General features: G+C 49.0%; 1 protein-coding gene across 2 annotated transcripts in view; it reads left to right on the top strand.

Moving 5' to 3' along the window:
* Positions 1-329: 329 nt before the first annotated feature.
* LOC144149883 (uncharacterized) overlaps positions 330-21,336 on the top strand; it is a 36,600-nt gene continuing 15,593 nt past the window's right edge. The window contains exons 1-2 of one of the 2 annotated variants that reach the window (XM_077681600.1): positions 330-515; positions 11,072-11,100. The gene's annotated coding sequence lies outside the window, so the exon portion shown is untranslated. The remainder of the gene's footprint in view (positions 516-11,071; positions 11,101-21,336) is intronic. The other variant, XM_077681599.1, reaches the window with a different exon arrangement.

Here is a 21,336-nt window from a genome sequence, read left to right as displayed (position 1 = left end):
CGAACTAACGACATACCCTCTGCGGACCACCTTTTTGATTTTCACTAGTGCAAACTGAGACTTGGGTAGCAGAAAAATGCAGTTGCAGGAGTCTCGGTTGTTTTGTGCGTTCGTCGCGCTAGCTGTACAACGGTGCGTATTTCCGTTATTTTGCATGAGGACCGGTCCGCCCTATCGGCCGCGTCAAATCAAGCACGTAATCTTGGTGCGGCTTTCCTCCTCTCCGCAAGCGCGAAGCAGGCGAAGCTAGAGGAGAGGGTTTCAAACGGGGCTGCGGCGGTCACGTGGCCTCCTCCGCGAGCGTCGATTGGCTGACGCGCCGGCCGGCTGGCTCACAGCGGAACGGAGTAGACAGCACATGGATGTCAGTAGAGCAAGCGGCGAAGGCGTCTTGCGTGCTATCGTCTGCGCTCGCACGCAGTCGGTGACCGTTTAGCGGGACTTCGTGCATTACGTGTGGATTGTTTCCGAACAGCTGCTTCTTCGAGACACACACTTCCGAGTCAAGCCAAACCGTGAGTATCGTTCAAAATTTCGCTGATCCGAACGCTTTGTGCGTGTTTTGAAGCACCACGTTGGTTCCAACTGACAGCTCTCGGCTGGGACCGCCTGTGTTTATAATAGCGCTACCGACGGAGCCGCCTTGGCTATTGTAAGCAGCTCTTCCGGGTGTATCCCGCGAAGTCCCAGCCGCTCGTCTGCGGACCTAAATACGAACTCTGCTTCGCGTGTTAGCTTGCTGTCTGAGCGCGCGACGAACGGCGCGCTTGGTTTACTCACGGGTTCCGTAAACCCGTGAGTCATACGCGGCCTTCTGCTACGTCCGTTGTCAGAGCGCGCGGCCTTGCACCGTCCGATATCTCTGCGCGCGTGCGCGCAACCGACCTTAACATCCGCAGGTATGCACTACCCCTATTTGTTGCGCTTTTATGGCTGTTGCTTGGGATCGAACCTATTGTAACGGAATGCTGGCGATAGTAGTGCGACCGCACCCGAACGTCACGTCGGCGAGAACGCGTCTGCGGCTGATACGCCTGCTCAAGCTGTGCGGCCGGGCCTGATAAGCGGTCTAATTTAGGTTACCCCGTTTTAGCGCTTCGGCGCTTGTCGTTTCTTTTGTGCGTGTGCGAGCGTTTTGTGCACTTGTTGAAAGCTTCCTCGCACTACATAATTTGCGGCCCATTTTTGGCGTGATATCATCTGAAAGACACCGCCGCACTGTTGTTTTCAGTTTTGCATCTCAAGAGGCTAGTTGTAGGGACATGTCGGTTTATATCCCGGCGTCACAAAAGTTTGGACGTCACAACGCGCTTCCGTGCCTAAAATAATCATATGTGGATCGCCAGTCACGGAATCAGCCTCCCCCTCTTCCCCCCCCCCCCAAAAAAAAAAAATAAATTGCTCAAAACAAGCAAAAGGCATAACAGTGTACAGAAATATGAAGCGAAAACAAACAGAACCCACATGCTTCGCCGTTGCCAAACAAACGACTACTCGATTAGTTTCGGCAATTTGAGCCTGAAACTAAAGCTTTTCACAAAAACAAGCTGAGGTCAGCGAGGTCTTCTTTGCTTCCATTGTGGACACCAACGAATAGTCTCTTTTTATGTAAGAAACATATAAACTAAACGTGTCTGTGCTTAACTATAATGGTACGTGTCTGTGCTGAACAATAATGGTGGGAAAAACGCAAATGACGTTGCTTGTTTCCCTTGGCAATTCACTATCGTGCGTTCGAGGTACGAAAATTCGAAAAAACTAATTACTGGATTATTAATTCCACGCGCGTACAGCGCAAAATTTGGACGAGAGGCGGAGGACGGCGACACAGCTTCGTCTCTAGTGCAGTTTTTTGCACTTTACGTGTGGAATGGAGCACCAACTCGCCCAAAAGTCCGCCTTAATCACTGGTTATCTCAAGTATATCTATCAAACAATTATTGCATGAACAAGGAATAAACGGCAGCTAATAAAATAAAGTAACTAGTGCGTAACTTTCAGCGAAGTAGAATCGTTAATTGTCTTCGCCTCCGTCTCACGTGCTGCGTAGTTTATTTAAGCTGTGTCACAGTGTGCTAATTCCATGCTGATACTGCTTTTTCCTGTATGGAATTCTCGGCTTAGAAAATGTGTATAACTACAGTAATGGAAAAATGAAATACAAACACGAAAATATCTACCAGAGGACGCGAAATTGAAAAATGCTGTTCTCGGAGGTCTAATATTGGCGGGCTTGATTGGTTGACTGTAGGGTTTATCGCGCCGACGCAACGCAGGCGATGAGGCGCGCCATAGTGGGGGGCTCCGGATTAATTTTGACCACCTGGGGATCTTTAACGTGCGGCGAAATGTCGTACACACGGGCGTTTTTGCTTTTCGCCCGTATCAGAAAAGCTGCCGGGAATGGAACCCGCGACCTCGCGAATATTGGCGGGCTATTGGTATATTTGGAAAGCTACCTTTCCCGGCTTTGTTTGTTGCTGTAATTAAGCCACGCGTCATTTTGACTTGCACGGAAAGAAAGCGCTCTACTTGTGTGGTCTGGCTCATATTTTTGTGATCCCGTTTCATTTAACCATGACTGCACGCCGAAGTGATTTGTAACCCTTCGATTATAAGCGAAAAAGGGCGGTGCCAACATACCTCGGCGGTGAGTGGCAAGTTCATCGTCCCGTGACGCCGTGTCGCACAGTCACTTGCACTCCGCTCACGTTGGCTGCACTGCCGCGGTGCGCTGTCTGTGACACCCTATTTGCATTCAGTCGTACAAGTAAGCTGGACTATTATTATTGATATTTCACTTCAATATATCCCTGTGTTTCCCAGCGTGCCTTCCACGCAACACTAGCGAGGTATCCGCTTCAACGTCCTACGCAAACGTAGTGTGGGGCCGGGTTTGGGGGGGAGCGTGTTCGTTTGAGTTGAGAGACAGAGAGAGAGAGAGAGAGAGAGAGAACAACTTTATGAGACATTCAAAATCTGGTCTCATCTCGTCAGGCGTCGTGTACGGCCGCTGTTCATTCTTGTATAGTGATGGTACTTGGTTATAGGCGCTCAGCACAACTTGCTATATTATTTGACAATTTTCATTTCTTACCAATAATTTACATTTGTACGAGGCCGCAAGTCGGAAAAACTTAAGCGCAGCAAAGAGAGCCCGCTGGGAGAGATGTAAAAAACAGGTCAGAGTGATTGACATGTCCTAATACTTCTTTCGCGTAATTTTAACGGGTCCCAGAAATTGCGAAAGCCACCTTGGCAGGTGGTGAATTACTTAACCTTTTATTGATTACTTTCACCCTCTCAACCCGACATTCGAAATCGCTGATGATTACACACTTCATTTTGTCCAAAACAAGGCGATCAGTCAGCGTTGGCTTACTGCATTCTGCCGCGTCATAAAACATCAGCCAACGCCATAAACATTTGAACGCCGATTTTATGAAACCCGTATTTAACGAACGAATTCGGATCCTCCCCGCAATTGCCCATAGGCTCGAAGCTTCTTGAGTTTGCCAAGCTTCTAATTTAGAACTTCACGAAGTTAATTAACAGCGCACGACGACGGCACACAAGGAAGAGAGAGAAGACAGGACAAACGCGGAACTCAGCACTGAATTCAGCGCTTGTCCTGTCTTTGTGTGCACGTCGTCTTCGTGCGCTGCTAACCCCCTCATGATGCCCCCCAACAACTAGCCCACCAAGCCATCCTCGTGCAAAGCTTCTTTCAGCTGTTTTTCTAAATTCTAAATGCTCCTTAAATATTTCCAAATCTACTCTGTTTCTTTCTAAAACCTAAATGTTTGTAGACTACAAACACATCCAGTACTTAGAATAGGGAATTACGAAGTACCTCAGCCAAAAATTGCTGCCCTGTCCCCATCAGATAACTCAGAAACTTGCGCAAGAAAATTTTCGCCCTTCCCTGTTTCGGCGTTCTTTCAACGCTGGAATTACGTCAGTACAACGGTGTAGCGGCCGTTGACCGCCTTTCATTGTGTTGCAACAGTGAACACATTCAACAGCCAGTTTAAAAAGAACGCCCACCAGAGCAAGGTAGAAACAGATGGAGTATTTACTACAACGAGCAAATCGCGCAGTGCCGCTCCGGGATTGCGTTAACCGTTGCCAGGGGCGACGGCAGCATTTTGTTTTGAGGATGGGGGGCGAACCGGTTGCATCACCGTAAAAGAGGTAAGGGGAGGGGGCGGTGAAGTGGGGATAAAAATATTGGTAAAACTCGACAGCACCCAACGGATATAACGAAGAAAGCTCGTTTGTGTTGTTGGGTTTTTAAAAATAAGGAATTTTAAGTGCTAAGTTTCAAAATGTTTATTAGCGAAGAAAGACAAACACGATGTTGCAGCGAAGCAGTCTTCGACAATCCTTGGCTGTCGTCTTCAAATCATGTAAGCAGACTTCAGCTCTCGAGGAGTTTTTTTTTTTTTTTTTTTAATGCAGAGCATTTCAGTAACTCACGATGTCACCCGCGTTGACGTCCGTAGTCGTAGTCCACACCCCTCCCCCTACACTATATAAAAAAAATACTTACCGGCGACTGGTTTCGATCCCACGACCCTGCGGGCGGAACGCAAGGTACATGGTGCTCTACCCACTGCGCCACAAAGCCGACACAGAATGGGAGCCTACGAACGCGCCTTATATCCTTGACTCATTCAAGCTACGTCAAGAAGCTGCTGATACAACGCATTCACTACCATCAACTCCCCAAACACTAAACGTTAACGCAATACACCCACCCCCTATGCGACGCATTTACTCGAGTCCCCCTCGCGGGGAGATGGGCCCAATTTTTTCATTTTTCGAGCGAAAGCTTTCTTAGTGGGACCGATGACATTCTGTCAAAGAGAAAACAATGCATTTCCCGATAGACCGGTTGGTCGACCGAAAAGCTCTGGTGAGATATTTGCATGACACACGGCGCGTGCCCGGTTTCAACCGGGCTTCCATGGTATCGAAACGGTTACTTGAAAATCGCCAAAAAGCGACGGTGCTCGATGAAACAGCACACGCATAGATCACGAAATTTTTATCTCATAAACCACGTATCGGTATACGTTTAGATCTTTCGTAAATGCGTTTACTTATGCGCGAGAAATCGTCGTCGCATGGGTCCGCATACCCAGCTTTCCCGCTCAAAATTGCGACCTTTCAGGAACCTAGCAAAACCACTTCACGAAAATGATACTTGGCATAAAGCAAGGCGTCAACGTTAACATCAAAATACTAAAAAAACATTCGAGGATTCTGAATATTTTGTGTGTAATTCTATGTCATATCTTACTCCCCATGCATTTCTATGGGACAGTTTCCATGGCTCAGGAACCTAGTCGCGCAATGTGCGAGACTTGAAACTGCGCACAAAGCAAGTTTTCTCCCCCAATGTTAGCTGCAAAAAATAACTTTACATTTCGCTGAAGAACCACGGAGTAATCGCTGCTGAAAGGACTGCCATGAGCGGGAAAGCTGCACATGTTTTTTTTTTTTGTTGCTTTTTTTCGCCTTGGGGCTTGAAGGTTCGGCGATCGGTTGAACGCACTTTCAGAACAGGTTGGACGTTCTTTTAGCTTTCGCGCTTTTAAGTCTAGGATGGGGTGGTGAAGTTTTTTTTTTGTTGTTGTTGTTGTTGTTGTTTTCTGCTATGACTGCACTACGACTGCGTCGAAGGCCTTTTCGCAGTGCAATGCTGTTATACAGGTGCGGCTGCGCCGCCCGTTTTTTCACCTGTGGAATTCGTTGCACTTTTTGAGCGTACTCGAGTCGCCGGATGTTCATATCAGATATCAAAACCCCTGTGTGGCAGCCGTAACAATGGCTAAGTGTCTGCGCGCTTCGCGAAGCGAATCCGACGCCGTCTTTTCACTTGTTTTGATAGCGAGTGCGCTCTCCGGGTATCCGTTCTGCGTGCTTGCGCGCGGTGGGCTTCGCTTTCGTACTGCGCATGCGCTGTGACACGCATGATTACCGATGCGCCTACAGGGGTTCGAGGTTTTCGTTTTGCATTTCCTTTTTGCAAGTTTGGTTTTGGCTTGCTTGTTTTAGTTTTTACGTGCAGGTATGTCTCCGTTTGTTTGCTTGCTTACTATAGGAAGCTAGCTAGCGCTGTGAGGTTATGGAAATGGCTGCGACCTTTTCTTCCCAAGCATGTATACGAAGGATACGTGTCGCCGTGTACCAAAGTATGCTGCTTTGGCAGCAAGCTTGTAGGCGTCTAAAGAGCGTGTGTAGTGTAAGACAACTCAAATTCAGTCGTGCAGAAGCGTTTCTTTTTAATTATGGAACCGCGGGAAACTGACATTCATTCTGTTTTCTTTTCCCGCTTTTTTTTTTTTTTTTTGAACGGTCAGGACACGTATACGGAGGCTGTTAAGCTGCACTCGGCGCTGTGCGTCTGAGAGCACTTGTGGCTGAAATAGTTGCTGCCCAAAAGGCCAAAAAGTGTTTGCAAACTCTCCGTGCTGTATTAGTCTTCTTTAACAACAAAAAAGCCGCGTATTTGCTTGCTTTCGTGCAAACGTCAAATTTTCTGCCGCCGCTCCCACGCAACGCCGTCTTTCAGTGGCCTAGCCAGAAATATTTTTCGGGGTTTTAATTCTCATGGATTTTTTGCCCCGCCGGTAAAAAAAAATTAAGATAGCCTGCGTCCAAACAATATCTCATTCCCGTTTTTACATTTTCGCGTCTAAAAAGCATGGACCAAAGAAAGGCCTAACGGAAGGGAGATGTGCTATTGATAAAATTTCGGCATGTTCTGAGATACGACTCCCCCCCCCCCTGGCTATACACTTACCCTATTTCATTCTCTCCCCTCGTATCTTATCTAATGGAGGTTTGCTCAATTCAATTTTCCCGCGTTCGCGCTGTTTGCGCGCCATCTGATGGGACATTTGATTTCTTTTGTGCTTGGCGCTGCTCGGGCCAGCGTCTTCTGTTTTCGTGTTTACTTTTATATCGCCTCTCCCCGTCACCGTTTTGGCTTTTTTTATTTGATGTAGTGGAACCAGTCCGACGTGCATTCTTAAAAGAGCGCTGGCACTTGCATTTTGCTTCAAATGTGCCTGAGGTTTTCTTTGCGCTGAATTAAAGGGGCCCTGAAAGGCGTTTTGAGCACACTAAATGAACTAGCGCAATCGTTAGATTGGGTCGTCCAGGTCAGCTGTGCCAAGTATTACTCTTTTACGTGCAGCGGAAAGCTCACACTTTTGTTGCAAAGTTTGTCGCCCTTCTCTCACCCTTCCCTGCGTGTTTTTGGACGCCGCCATCTTCTCATGTCTACGTCATCGATTCCCAGATGTTCGTCATGATCTAGACATCCTGCTATTGGGCGGCTTTTTCCGGCAAATAGATGTGTCGTCTGCTCAGCGTCGGCTCGCCGGCTGGTCTGCCAGCGGAGTGCCAGAGTGCTTGGAAATTTTACGACAGACGAAACAAGTGTAAACAAACGCTTAACCGTTTGTATTGAATGCAACACGGCCATAACACGACATGGGATATTATCTTACGTGAGTACGTACCATAAAGAAAGCGTCGAAGCCCCGTGTCACTTCTTTCGTGCAATCGCAGAGAACGCCCTGAGCCGAATGCCCGGGTTTGACGCATACATTTTATTCAACTTCAAAACAACCCAGAGATGCGTTTCGAACGAACACAACATCACAACATGCGTTGCAAGTATGAAATGCGATTGATAGACGATTGGTTGCTTTCTCCTGCCCGTCGTAAATTCGGCACTCACCTCGCGCCTGGTTTGCGGGGACGAACAGCAACTAACTTTAATCTGGCGCGCAAGCCGAGAAGGCTTTTAGCCAGGCACACTGCACATACCCCACCCGAGGTTGAGTCGTACGTCGCTCGAGAAAGATAACCCAGACCATGGGAAGCACTATCCACCCGTAGAAGTTGTGGTCTCTCTACCTCACAATATGCATAACCCTAGCATTGCACAAGGCATGCACTCATGCACACTGCGAGGAACCACCGCGGGTTCGAGCTATTTGAGCACGCTCACGATACTGAAACGCCGTCGCGCCAACTTAACACCGCCTCTGTTGGGCAGGTGGAGAAGGGGGCGACAAAGGAATATGCCCAGGGCACGGAGGGAAGACGTTTATTTTATACTACTGTGGAATCTCGATGATACGATTCTGGGTGATACGAATTTCGGGATGATACGAATTTCTGAAAAGTCCCGGCGAAATTGCTTTGTTAGCAATGGGAAAAATTTCGAGTGTTCCAAACGGACCTGCGCGGCCCAACGGATGATACGAACGAGTCGGCGAGGGGCCCGACTGCCGAACGAGCAAGTGACGGATCTCTCTCCCCTCTTTGTCGCTCTTTCTCTAGAAACGGCCGGGCTGTTGTTTTCTGCTTGCTGACACCGACGCGAAACCCCGCACGCTTCTCGCGGCGTGGCCGGCTGCGGCTGCGCAGTGGCGTGGCCGCTCGAGCGACCGCTCCTAACCGCTCTTTAAAATGCCGCTCAAGGCAGACGCTAAGTTGCTTGCGTGGTAAAGGAGCTGATTATGCATGCGAAAACGGTACTATAAAACATCATACACGGTGCTAGTGAAAGCGCCCATAAAATATCTGCTGGGGTGCTAAGCCTAACCATCTCCGGCGGAGCCAAGCCGGCTGTCTCGAGCGCTTCGGAAGTCGTCAGGCTCCTCCATCCTGCCGCGCGCGTCGTGTGTCATTTTCTGGTTGAGGTAGGAGGTGCCGCAGGCAGAAAATAGTCGATACAGCCGTGAAAATACGGTGCGCGCAAAACCGAGTTGCGCGAATCGCGTGCAAAAACACACCATGCGGTCCACGCTTGACTTGCGGCGTGTAGCGAGCTTGGGCACCGCGAGTGAGGTGACGAGCGCGAAGCGTTACGCGCTCCAAAAAGGACTGCTTTGCGACATGGGGGTAAAAAAATGCAGAAGAAAATCGCGAATTTCTTCAGGCTGAAAACTTTTTTCAGCGCTACATTTTTTGGTCTGTATTGCTTCATACAAATTTCGGATGATAAGAATATTTTTCGCGGTCCCGCGAAATTCGTATCATCGAGATTTTACTGTAACGTTCTAGTCACATATTTTACAGACCCAATTACATAATTTACAGTACAGGTACGTACTTCCCGTTAGGTGAAAGGGGCGATGGGGCGCCACGCGCAAGTGTGCGCGTCGTCGGCGCAAAGCCATGGTAGGCTCTTCGGTCAGGGCAAATTCCGGGGTGTGCGCACGTTGTGCGCGCGCGCATCACCGTGCTGGCCAGATCGGCTTGCAGCAGCGAGCGAGACGGGGCCCATTCGCTCACAGGCGCGTACCGCACGGCGTGATCGTCGAGTGGTAGGTACGGCCTTACTATATGCAAGCGTAGGGGCAACAGGAGCAGCCTTAGGCACGGACCGCAGCCGGAAGGGCTGGTGGGCTTTCGCCGGCGCAACAGAGTTGCAGCCGGCTGGTAAAGAAAGCGTCACATACCTTCGGCCAACGCCTTCGGCGTCCTGGAAGCGTCTCCCCGAACTGACCCGCGCGCAGGGCGCGCGTTCGCGTCCCGGCGAGAGGGGGGTTCAGGAATCGTACAAACGGACCAATGAGGTGAGGTTAGCTCGACTACCAGGGCGGAGCGCCCGCTGCGTGACAGTGTTTTATAGCCCCAACGGTCGCTGCAGCCTTCACCTCAGGCAGGAGTTTGAGATGACGGCTCGGCTGTGCACAGTTGCGCCGAGACGAGCCGGCATTTCGGGGAGAGAGGGGAAAAGCGTCGCAACGCCACAAACCCAGTGATCGCGCAATGGCTTGGGCGTCAGGATCCCCACAAAGTACAACGTCGCATTTCATTGCGAAACGAACGCGTCCACAACACAGGAGGCGATGCACACACACACACACAGCTTCGGTCTCTGCCTTGGCTCAGCTGCAAGCTTCGTTCGGACAGTCAGCAATGTTACGACGATAGAGCTGCGTGAGGGCGACGCGGGGGCAGAGAACTCGGTTCATTGGAAGCAAAAAATCTTTCCTCCATCTCGCGCTACTTGCCGCCATGTTGCGGCCTCACGTTTGTAGCAACACCGTTTGGTGGCTTTGCATACTCTAAACGCTAAATTTTTGCGTCCCGCTACGTAAACACCGCGAGGGGAGTTTTAGTAGAGCGTCTCATCAGTTTTGCGTAGCGACACGCTAATGCATACGGCGCCATCTGTCGAATGTTTTGCGAAATGACTCGCCGGCTGATCTGCTAGCGGAGTGCCGGAGTGCTTGTACATTTTACGATTATCCAAACAAGTGCAAACAAACGCCTTCCCGTCAGTGTTGAATGCAACACATGGGTGCAGATTGTCAGAACACGGGTGCTCGCTGCTAGAGTGCGGCGCTAGTTTGCTCTGCACCTTCCCGCTCATCGCCACTGATAAAGCGATCCGATCCGGCGCGTTTTGTGCACGGGTTCTGTGTCGGTTTAAAATGTCTTTTTCACATGCCTCCGGCAGGAATTACCACCGCCGCAAAATAAGACCCGGCACCAGCGGGGCCACATCTGAGACAGGTTTTTGGATAAACAGTGCGCGGTGCATCAAAGGGAACGAGCGCACGATCCTCCCCTTGCGGCTGCGAGTTCGCCGCCAATAAAAAGTCACGTGCCGCCGATAGCAACTGCAGCAACGTACACCGCGAAAGGGCAAGGCCAGGCGGCACACATGCGGCCAGGCCTTTCGTTCGCTTTTCCAGCCTTGAGCGGAGTGCGGTATCCATGTCCATGGTGTCAACAAAGATGAAAAAGCCGAACGAGCTTGCCCGTAGCAGACGGCAGTATGAGGAGCGCAATAGCGGAAGTACGTCACCGCTGAGGAGCGCAGCGTCATGGGAGGGAAGGCTTTCGCGCTGACAACAGCGAAGAAAAAGTTGAAAGGGGGAGGAAGTACGGCGCGAGGATAATGCGCGATTTTTGATTTACGATTTCTCAGCTAGTACTCATCGCTTTAACAAAATTCTTGCAGGAGGAGATTGCTAACACATTGCTTTATTTGGTTACATGTACATCCATGCATCGGCGGAAGGCATTTCAGGACCCCTTTAAGCCGTGGCAGCAGTTTTGGTAGGTTGGAACGGTCCTGCATGCCTATTATTGTACCTATTGTTCAATCATTCTGCCACCGTGTTTTTGCCAGGCTGTAAAATCGAGTAACAGTAATCTCCGTCTTGATAGCATCACACCCCTTCACTTTTATTTGTTTTCATACTGGTGTCTCTTTGCTGCTGTTAAAGTCTCGTTCATTATAACCCCTCTTTCGCGTTTATGCAATATTTGTTAATAGTTCCAGTGTCACCCCCTTCCTTCTACCAGTTTGGGCTCAAATAAAGTTACTTCTCTCTCTCCAGTGTGTTGTTTTGTGATTTGGCACCGGTTTCAGCCGTTAGGATTCTTTAGTCCCTATGTATTCCTCCCCCCCCCCAACTTACTCAAGGCTCCCTAATGGAGCCTGTAAGGTATTTCTAGTCAATTAAACAAATTTATGGCGTCTCGGCAGCCCAAGACAACGCAAAACACCACTCTTAACTTTGAGATTCGTGTCATTTTTTTCCGCGCTTCTAGCCCTAGTTTTGAATTTGTATACGAATAACTGTATTTTAGGTGCATTTCAGTTTTTAGAGAGCGCATACTTTGCGCATCGATCGTGGGTGCCGGTTAGTCAGTCTTTGAGTATCTCGGAAATTCGATGCTAGTACCACCGATCATTTTGTTCCCATGTCTGCAGTATACCTACTGCCTGGTCCGGTAGAAATAGTACCATCGAATACCAAGGGGGGTTGCACTATAGATACTTACATGCATACTAGAAAAGCTATACCTGGGAGGAAAACAGCTGCTTTATGAGCAGAAACGGATCGGACGAACCTCGACAAGTTCTCGGCCGGAACCTCCCCATTAAAGGGTGGAGGATTTCGCCGTGTAGTGGACAGAAATGAGGGTGATGATGATGAGGATGCATCGAGGACCTCGGTTTTCGAAAGGATTGCGTTTGAGGCGACGAGCTGAACTGGTATCTAGTGGAACCTTTCGTAACTGTTGCCGGTTGATTTTTTAAAATGGCGCCGGAAGCTATAGTGGCGCGGTCGACAGCAGGCGATGGCGGAGTGTATTTTTTTTCGGCAGTTGATGTATTTAATTTCGTAAAAATGAAGCATGTATGATTTTTTATAAATTGACACTGCAAATATCACTTCTGTATTAATTTGTTGATGTCTTGTCAACAATGTTGACAAGTATGAACATTACACCGGACGTAGACGGGTAGATTTAGCTGTGACTATATAAGACTATTACGCAGGCCTTGTTTTACATTGGCCGGGTGGCTGAATCGAGTCACAGACAGACAGACAGACAGACACAGACAGACACAGACAGACAGACCAAAATTTCTGGGTTTAAGATAGTCCAAGAAAGACTATCGTCTTTAAAACAAATCTGTTACTGGTGTATGTGTGGGGCTATAAGCAAATAGCTGTCGAAAGCGAAATTGGAAATAATGATCATTGTCAACCCAGCCTAAAAACATGGATACTGCGGACACTCAAGCCCAGTTCTAGTCGAGTTCTTAGTAAAATCCCGTTGTGGACGTACGTGCTGCCGCTAGAGATAGCCGCAGCCCATGGAGAGCGACCCACCGGACACGGCTGTGATCGGGGTCGACTTGTAACGATGTAGACAAATGTTTGCGTTCTTGGCGAAACGAATACCGACGCCGTCCCCTATTCGCCGCGAGCTCGACATGTAGGTGGCGACAGCGTCGCGCTGCTAGTGTGGATGCTCCGCTGAGCGGCCCGTAAGAATACACACTGTGGGCGCGCTTCGTGCCTTTTTCTCGCCGTATATGCGCACGAAAGGTGCAAACAAGAGTTGTATACTGTAGTTCGGTTCCTCAACGTTCAATGTATAGCATGGAAGCGGCAGTCAGTTTTCACTACTACGCCAAAAAAAGCGACGACTCATCGGGAATCTCAGAATGGCCGTAATTGTGACAATGAACTTGTACGCTGTGGCTCGTAGCAAGCTCGATCTTTCCAGACTATGGCTTTGAGCCTTCAATAAAAGCATAAATAGAAACAAATCAGGAAGCCTCCATCTCTGAAATTCAGTTTACAACGACAATCTCAATCGCTTTCACTGGTAGCATGACGCATTCTTGCATTTGTGGGATGCCCTGAAATGGTAACAGTACTTAACTACTGCCCCGAAATTCTTTTTAAGAGCTTACTATATTTTTTGTGTGTTCAAAAGGCAACATAAGATTACTGAATTTTGATCAGCGCAGAGATATAAATGTAACCGCTCTAACGGGTCTTTTAAATGAAATTTTAGCGAGTCTGAAGGAAGGTTTGATGAATAACGGTTTCGGGTCACTTATTTACGGCTTTCGTCGCAAGTGAACTTGCGAATTGAATTGTAAACGCAGGCAGTACAATCCACATCTCATGTTTAGCTAGGTTTTCGCAAAGTGACAAGCAGTTTTCCAGTGTGCAAACCAAGCTTCTGGGACCTCACAGTGAGCACAAATTTTCTGTTACGGCTGCTCTGTTGACCATTTGCGTTCCTTTTAAAATCTAACAGCTGCCTGCAACAGCGAGATGTGTTTGCATTATTGCGTATAAGGTCGCTTACGAACCCTAAAGATGGCAATAAATGAAGTTGCGCTGTTGCAGACGTAGTAAAACATTTCCTTTTTATTTCTCGTTGCGAATAAGCGCAACGGGTTCCCGGTAATTACTTTGTTTTGTAAACTGAATATCGCCTTTGTCTTGGCATTTACTTCTTGAGGATTGGTTAAAAAATAAAATTCTGTGCATTTCGTTTTTTTTTTTCGGGAAGGGGGGGGGGGGGGGGTCCTGTCAACGTTGCAAGAGCAGCGAGAAGAGAACGCATGTAACGCGAAAAGCCAAACTATGGTTATCACTATTACTTACAATCGAAACTACACTAGGCGTTGTGTTCTGTAGCGGTGAAAAAGCAGTACTTTAACACGTATTTTTAAAACTGATTAACCCCCCTTTGGTCCGAGATTGTCCAGGAATTGTGGCTCGCCTTTCTCAAAATTGAAAGCAAGCATTGAATATTTTCAAATATTGAAAGCAAGCATTGTGGGAAAAAATGTTAAGACGTGGCCATATTAGGCATTTGGTTATGCTGAGTGAGACACGTTTCTGGACAAGGTGATTCATGTCGGATTTGAAAAGGATATATATGACAATGACACAAGTAATGCCACATGACAGACGCAAACTCACAACTGCTTAATTTTACCGAAAAATCCCCCCTAAATACTCTTGCGTATCCATAGAATCGTATTTTGAATAATAAGTAAAATTAGCAACTCGATAGAGTTGAATGAATGTTTATTCCTCCTCCTTAGTATAAACAACGACAGTCCAAAAAGGGTATTTATTTTAGAAAAGGTACGGGAAGGACACGATCACACAGGCGCTTGCGGGTGTAAAATACGTGTCCGGTAATATATGGGCGATAGCGCACGGGTCGTGTGCAGTGTAAATGTTTTTGTTTGTTTCTTCTTTCTATAAGGACACAGCGCAATTTTACAAGGGTGTGGAATTTTCACGCGTATGCACAGGTCTTGTCGCTTATTACCCGTTTCGCGTACTAAACTTTTATCCTTTAACTAATCACCACGCCAGCTTCAAAAAGCCCCCTTCAACGTTCCCGAAACGGCAGACGACTGCACTCAACAATACGAAAAGTGCAATGTGTGGAAGCAATGTTTATAACACGTTTCACACTCAAGCGGTGACCACGGCGAAGATGTTTCGTGGAATTAAACCAGCGCATTAACCCGCAACGGCCGCTGATTATTGCGTTTCTAGAGGAAATGCGCAAGCAGAGGTAACTATGTCATTGCTTACTGCCAAACGAGCACACATATTGGTTGTTTTGTCGTGTGCAGCACGCGTCTTGCGCCGCACGCAACGTGAAAAAGCAGACGACGCGAGAGCGCCATCCACACTAGGAGCGGTTCGTCTCGCCGCCGCCAGGGGCCGACTGTGTTCGCGCTCGGGGCGAATAGCTTGTTTGCATTGCGGGTGCGCGCTCCCGGCATCCGTTCTGCGTGCTTGCGCTCGCTGCCCTACTGTGCGTGTGCTATGGCTGTGGCACGCATGCGCAAGGGCATAGTTTTCGCTCTCTCTCTTTTTTTTTTTTCAGTTAGGCTTGCTTACTTTGGTTATAACCTGAAAATTTAACTCCCTGACCCCCCCCCCCCCCCTCCATTAAAAAAAACCCTAGCGCTCTTAGGTTCGTGCAATGTTACGGGAACGCATGCCAGTGGTGTCGTGTGCAAAAGTATGAAGATTTGGCTGAAAACTAATCGGTGGTCATATCAGCGCAAAACTAGACGAAAGCCACACAAGTGGAGGGCACATACAAGCGCTTTTCTGTGTCCTTTCCTTGTGTGGTTTTCTAGTTTTCCGCGGTTAATTATCACCATGGATCCGTACCAACTACCCTGGTCTCCAAACTTTTGCAAAATTATCGGATTTTAAATGTGTGTGTGTGTGTGGTGGGGGGGGGGGGGGGTTGCGGTTGCTATGCATCGCTAGCCTGTGACCATGGACTTCCGGGAGACACTCGACAATTTTAAGCGCAGAGGCTGCCTTTTTACGCTCATCGCCGGGAAGGTGGTCGGCTTTCACGATAGTTTCGCATAGTTGCGGGACCTTTTCGTCGCCCCGTGCTTTTCAAATGTGAGCCTGTTGTGATCACGGGCAGCGTCTCGCGCAAGGAAGCGCGTTCTTGGGGCGCTCGTTCCTGCGCGACGAGAGCGGACACGAAATATTTCCTTTGAATGACGAGCTTCCCAGCCGTCGGAGCGTCCGTGCCCGGGGTTCTTGTCGCAGCGGGACAGTTCTTGGGAAAACGAAACGGTGGGTGCGACGTCGCTGGGAACGCTTTTGTTGGTCTCGGCACCTCGCAGCTGCGAGCGGTATAGAGAATAATCGAGGTGTATACCGATGGCTGCACCTGCCGTTCTGGGACTACGAAACGCGGGCTCCGTGATCTCCAAAAGCTTCGTATACCCCGCGTCGTGTGCGTCGTTGGTAATGAAGCCCCGGCTGGAATAGAAAGCTAATGAGTGTGCTTCACTTACACCGCGCTTCACACTGAAATACGGCCGGGGTGGTCGCCCGGAACAAGTGCCGAATAACCATTGATTCCAATGAAATGCATTAAATAAAAACTAATAAGGTACGTTGTTGGGCTAGTTGGTCGATCATACCTAAGGGATGTATAGCGGAACGAAAAGACGAAGGACGGAAAGGATGCACAAGGATAAAGCGCTATAGTCCTTGGGCATCCTTTCCGTCCTTCGTCTTTTCGTTGCGCTATACATATACCTTATTAAATAAAAAAAGTCTGCCTAGCGAATGCCGGGAATAGAATTTCGAGTGAAGACCTCACTGAACCTCAAAACTCTTAAAGCGCTAAAACAGGTGCAGGAGACGTGAACCGCAACATCGGCTCAGACGTTAAACCAACGTCATTAGACCGTGTAGAGATTCGGCAGAATGGATGCGTTACGTTAGGCTGTACAATTTGCAGCCCGTCACTTAATATTGTCGTGTTTAGCCAGCTGTCTCTGTCGTTTTTGTGTAGCACAAATAACTACTGAGAAGGGAGACGCAGAAGTAATGATGATTTGACATAAACAGATTAGCCCCATTCTCCCCCGCGTTTTATGTCAAAACCTTCGCGTAAGTTCTGTGCGCTTGGTCTCAAGCTTCCGTCTTGTCTCTTTATTCGTGCTCCTGTCCCTTTTGCGCTGGCTACGATGACAAATTTCATTCATCGCCAACGACCCGAAATGTCCGACTTTTTGTAAAAGTGTAATCTCTGTTAGATCGACTTGACTGGTGAGCTTTGCCGCGGTACGTGCGAGCGCAGAGGGAAGCCAGCTTGAGTGTCTTCAGCCACGTCGACACGAAATCGGGACGATCTGCCAATTACAGTTACCGCTGTACAAATCCGCAATTTCTCTTTCATTTATGAATGTGTGGAGTGGTAACGAAAGCTGGGTCGCGCTACACTAGTATTTCCCGCGTTGCTGGCGGAATGCTGTCGCTCGCAATTTGTGATATTAGGCGGCTTACCCTGTAAACTTCTGACGCTGATATATGGTGGTGGCCTGGTGATCAGGTGACGCCACCACATGGACGGTAGCCGGGGTGGTTTCATAAAAGAGCAAATATTGCTCTTTCGACGCAGAGTTGGCGCTCGTCAGCGCCACAGGGCTAAAAAGTTTGTCATACTAGATGCGGACACCACGCCGCTAACGAGGAAGCGAAAATCTCACCTGGCTCGCAATATAGTTGAATGAAACGTGCCGCAGGAGAAGTTGCGGGGCGGTTAAGAAACTGGCACAATCGTCTACAGCGATACCTGACCGCAATTAAGGTAGCGACACGTACAGTTTGGCAAATAGGTCGCGCTAATTGTGCGTCCTCACTATTACTCGTAATTCTTACGACCGAGGACTCATGGCAACGTCGACCTCGGAGGTGCCCTCACACAGGAAGGTGCGGTGTGAGTGTGTGTTCTGAGAACAAAAGGCTGCCGAGTCTGTTGTCATAAAATGCGACACCGAGTGAATGTGACAACGAGGAAGAGCTGTAGGGTACAAGGGTGAAAAGCGCAAGGTCACGTTTTCTGCCCCCATGGCGAGCCCTTGCACGCGTGTCGTCGTCGAGCGCCGCGATGACTCCACTTGGTTTTATTTGTTCGTCGAGTCTTGTGTGTGCTTACGCGCTGGCTGTGCCGGCAGAACGTGCCGGGTGAGCGTCGTCGTACGATAACGAAGTGCACACACGACTGCGGCGGACCGCAGTCTGCGCTGCTCTTTGCTCTTGGCTGCTGCAGTGTGTAGTAAGTAGTACGTCTGCCTCGTTTCGCTTCGAAGCGGCGTCCGGAATGCCACGCCAAGGTCGCGTTGTCGCAGGGAGCGGCGCCGCTGAGGTTTCCGGCTTTTTTTTCCGCGCGACAAGACGAGTGCTGTCAGATGCTAACTCAGCGGCGACGGGACGGAATTGAAAGGAGTGGCATTCGCGCCCATCACGAGTGTCTGCGACTCGCGGGATCTGCAACTTCCTCGTCGTTCTTCGCGGAGCTTGAGGGCGTTCTAAAAGTGGGCCACGCGTCCGGCTGCAGTTCTTTCATCCAACTTGCTTTGGAAATCAAGTTCTCTCTCTCCCTCCCTCTTTCATCGTTTAGCTCTGCAACGCCTACATAGAGGAGATAGCCATCCTGCAGTATTGTGTGGTACTGCTTTCTGCCTAGCCTTCGAAGGCATTTTTTTTTTTGTTTCTCTTGAGAGGACTGGGATGAGTCTGTCGCTTACGCCACGGAGACTGACCTGCTAGAGAGGCTGAACCGCTCCCCCTATTAAGCCAGCATGGCTTCCATAATAAACGTTCCACAACGTTGTCCTTGGGAAGGGACAGAGTGGATGTATTCATAAGTACGTCGCCCTGCTGCGGTGTGCTGTATCTGTACGCACGTTTTAAAGACGATAGTCTTTCTTGGGCTACTTAAACCCAGAAATTTTGGTCTGTCTGTCTGCCTGTCTGTGACTCGATTCAGCCACCCGGCCAAAGTAAAACAATGCCTGCGCAGTAGTCTTATATAGTCACAGCTAAATCTACCCGTCTAAGTCCGGTGTAATGTTCATACTTGTCAACATTGTTGAAGAAGAACAAGACATTACGCAAATATAAGACAACAAATTAATAAAGAAGTGATATTTGCAGTGTTCCTTTATAAAAACGTCATACATGATTGACTTTTGCGAAATTAAGTACTTCATCGTCTAGGTTCCACGTTCTGCTTGCAACGCACGTGGAGTAGGGAAACGCGGTTCTATAAACGTTGAAGGTGGGCGCCTCGATTCACGCGCGTCTTCGCCGTACGGCAGCGTTGGCATCGAGACACCCGGTTTGGAGCAGTGGAACGCGGGAAATTTAAGATTATTTAAGCAAACCTTTGGCGTCTTTACCTTGGGAGGAGCGCGACGCAAGAGTAACATGAGAAGTGAGCGGGAAAACGAAGGGAGGCATTTTGACATTTGCAACGAAAGGAGCAGATACGGGGCCAATTTGTTCTTCTGGAAGTTGAGCGTTACCTCCAAATGCTTCGCTAAGCCACTGAACTGGATTCGAACAGTTGAAGTAATTGAGCCCCTTACACGTCGCGCTCGTCCTGCCGAGCTTGGCGGGCTTTTTGAAATTTAGGGGCTGCGCAACGTATGACATTTTCGGATATGGTGCGACCCGGATACAAATGACAAGTGGCAACGCCGAAGGTGCCTGGGGTGCGGTCGAGAATGGGAAAAGGTAGCGGTTCTTAGATATTCGCAGACGGCGAGGTGGCTGAGGGTTCACAAGACGTCAGGGTCTCTGCTGACTATTCGTTCCTCCATGCACCTGCAGAAACTGTTAGATTCTTCGTTTTTTCATTTACCTTTAAATAGCTCTGAGGGGCCGATATTTTAGGCGCACAATAATCGCACTTGGCTATGAGATCAGTTTTCTGGGATTTTTTAACGCTAGACCACAGGCAACAGCTCGTTCCTCGTAGTGTCACTCTGAACTTTAAGCTCAGCCAAGGTCAAGTCAGTGCATAGTGCGGTTGCGCAGTGAAAGCGTCTAATCCCTCGTTCGGAGCGGAGAGAGGGGCAGGGGAAAAGAGTAAGGGCTGTAAGTAATATAAGGGCTGTAAGCTGTAAGAAAGTAATACAAGGAGGCGCTGGCTGGCTGCCTACGCTGGCTGCATACTCGCGCAGCGTCTGTTTTGTAGCGTGAGCTACACTGGCCGAGGTAGAGCAGTTTCGCGTGGCTCCTGGAGAGCCGTGTTGCGCATGCGCGAGGAGCAGTGACGGCACACGGCGCACAGAACGTTGCTCGCTGCCCGGCGTCTCTCACACACCCCACGCGCCCAGCGTCTTCGCCGACCTCCGTTCCGCACGTGGCGGTCCCGGTCCATTTGGTGATCATTCGAGCGGTGGCCGGGTGTGGAACCGATGGCTTGTGCGTCGCAGCAACACCGGCGTGCGCCTGCGGTACCAGCTTAGCTCTGCGCCGGAGCCGCTTGATAAATATACAGGTGTCACATAATGCGTATACCGTGTGTGTGTCATTGAAGCAGCAGTAAGCATCATAATTAAGCTAATCCTAGATAGCCAGGATAGCTAAGAATAACCAGCTTAACCTTAGCTCACGCTTGTATATCCTGGCATAGCCGAGCTAAGCCACTGCTAATTTTTGTCTCGCGTTCACTGCACGCGCGCTTTCGGCGCAAAAACAGAGCTGTCGCTCGACAAACTTGGCTTAACCGTGTATAGTCATACCTAAATCCTATGCCATTTCTATGTCGTGTTTTTTGAAAAAGTTTCTCTGGTCATCCACCTTCACTGAGTGGAATGTGTCTTAATTTTTTTGCTTATCCGCTATGCCAACCACACGCTGGTTTTCCCTCGCCGGACCCGTTCTGTCTGCCGGGCCACGGACGTTATTTCTGTTTCTAATACGCGGAGTTACGTCGTTCTGATTGCAAGCTGCGCCGAAGGCGAGCAGATAAGATAACGTGCCGGTGGGAGCGGTGGGAGAAATGTTAGCAAGCGAACGGAGCTGTGTTGGGTATATGCTTTTTTTAAGAATCTAAAATAGGAACTGCGTTCGTTATTTCAGGGCTTGTGAAGTTCACACATGCCTACTCTGGGGCCTCAGTGCGCCAAAAAAATGACGGCAGTAAGGGCTAAGACGTATCTAGGAAATGCAGTCGTACCCTAATCGTACAGGTCGAACACGTATTTTATTTTCGTAAGCGCAGGATTTGATTATACCTAAGCTTATTGGTGTCAAATAATTCAACATGTGAGAGATTGTGAGTCCTAACTGATTGGGTGCGAAACAAATTCTCTGAATATCGCCGAACGATTGCAGTCTTCTGTTACCCGTACCACGTATCTGCCTGTACTCTCTCCCCCTTCCACGTTCATGCCCCTCATCACGCTCTCTCTCTCTCTCTCTCTCTCTCTCTCTCTCTCTCTCTCTCTCTCTCTCTCTCTCTCTCTCTCTCTCTCTCTCTCTCTCTCTCCTTTTTTTTTTGTTCTGTTCAGTTTTCCCGCATTTGCACGGCTTGCGAGTCATCTCTCCGGGCCATCTGTTTAAATCGGTTACGCGCTGGACAGCTCTGATTCTTCTCCTTGTGTTTGCGGTTATCTCGTTTCTCCCTTCGGCACCGTTTTTTATCGCAGTATGCTTTTCGTTTGGCCAA

The sequence above is a fragment of the Haemaphysalis longicornis genome, unplaced genomic scaffold (assembly GCF_048455015.1).
Source record: "Haemaphysalis longicornis isolate Haplotype H1 unplaced genomic scaffold, Haemaphysalis longicornis Haplotype H1 scaffold_8, whole genome shotgun sequence".
Lineage (NCBI taxonomy): Eukaryota > Metazoa > Arthropoda > Arachnida > Ixodida > Ixodidae > Haemaphysalis > Haemaphysalis longicornis.
Note: the sequence above shows the minus strand (reverse complement) of the source record. Positions and strands in the feature narration are given on the sequence as shown.